Genomic DNA, 1,122 nt, shown 5'->3' with positions numbered 1-1,122 from the left:
TATATATATATTTCTTTTATCTTCGTTTTCTTTTTCAGTTCGGCTTGAGCTCCATCCAAAGTGTTTGCAGTGGGGCCAAGAGCTGTTTTCTTAAGGGAGGAGTGAGGCAGCCTGGATGGTGTACTCATTTTAGATATGTACTTGTGATGACTGAGTAAGTGGAGATTGCTGGTCACCTGCGGTGTGAATGAGGGCTGCGGCTGGGTTGTGTGAAACAGGAACAGAATGCTCTAAACGCTTGGAAATCACTGGTATTGCTTTATGGCAGCGACCTCAGGGCAAGAAAACAAAGTGCAGAGCAGCATCCGACCCTGAGCTGAGCTTAGCTGAGCCAGTTGACAGCAGTGTCGCTTCGGCCATTGTGTTATCTCACCCTGCCAGCCCTCCCCGTGCAGTGGGGATCAGACCCAGCAGAAGGCAAAGGCAGAAGGCAGGGCAGCACTGCAGCTGGAGCACACCCAGGAGCTGGCAGGAAGAGCACGAGCTTTCCAGCCAAATCAGCTTGCAGAGCCACGCGTGGGAGCTGCCCATAGAAATGTGTCCTCCGCCCTCGGATCTGCACAGCCCTATGGTCAGCAGCTCCCACCCACCCTGCCCAGAGGGGCCTGTAATGCAGAGGGGCTCAGACAGGTCTCCCCCCCCCTCCACACACACACACACATTGCTCACCTCTGATTTAAAGTGCTTTTGGGGAGCACTTGCATTCCCCAGCACTGCTGCACGGATTGCTTTTCTTTCTTGCTTTACTTCTCGGAAACTAAACTTGCATCAGAATCAAACTAGAGATAAATATGGAGGAGTGAGGAAAAAGAATTGCTCACCTTGTCGAGATGTCTCCAAAAGCCTTGAACAGAACATAATATGCACACAACGAGCACTGGGCAGCTGAAATCACAAGCTAGCGCTCAGAAACAGCCATCATTTATTATGAACTGTAAATAAAGACCCAGACACCCCCAAATATATGGCATTTACAGCACAGAATGGGACAGAGATGACAGTTAATGATGTAACAGTGATATTTCTGCTTTCTCTGTTGCAGTGTGATGACATGAGAACAATGCTTGTGGCTGTTATATTTCCATTGAGACTATGGGAAAGCTAAGTGGCAAAAAAAAAAAA

The 1,122-nt window shown here is 48.7% G+C and overlaps 1 protein-coding gene across 1 annotated transcript in view; it reads right to left on the bottom strand.

The window, feature by feature from the left end:
- The window catches only part of LOC100548828 (complement receptor type 2-like), a gene marked incomplete at its 5' end in the record, with an annotated part of 23,447 nt that overhangs the window by 18,215 nt on the left and 4,110 nt on the right, over positions 1-1,122 (bottom strand). The gene's annotated exons all lie outside the window — the stretch shown is intronic.

This window comes from Meleagris gallopavo, chromosome 28, assembly GCF_000146605.3.
Source record: "Meleagris gallopavo isolate NT-WF06-2002-E0010 breed Aviagen turkey brand Nicholas breeding stock chromosome 28, Turkey_5.1, whole genome shotgun sequence".
Classification (NCBI taxonomy): domain Eukaryota; kingdom Metazoa; phylum Chordata; class Aves; order Galliformes; family Phasianidae; genus Meleagris; species Meleagris gallopavo.
The sequence above is the reverse complement of the archived record's forward strand: the minus strand, read 5'-3'. Positions and strand labels throughout refer to the sequence as shown.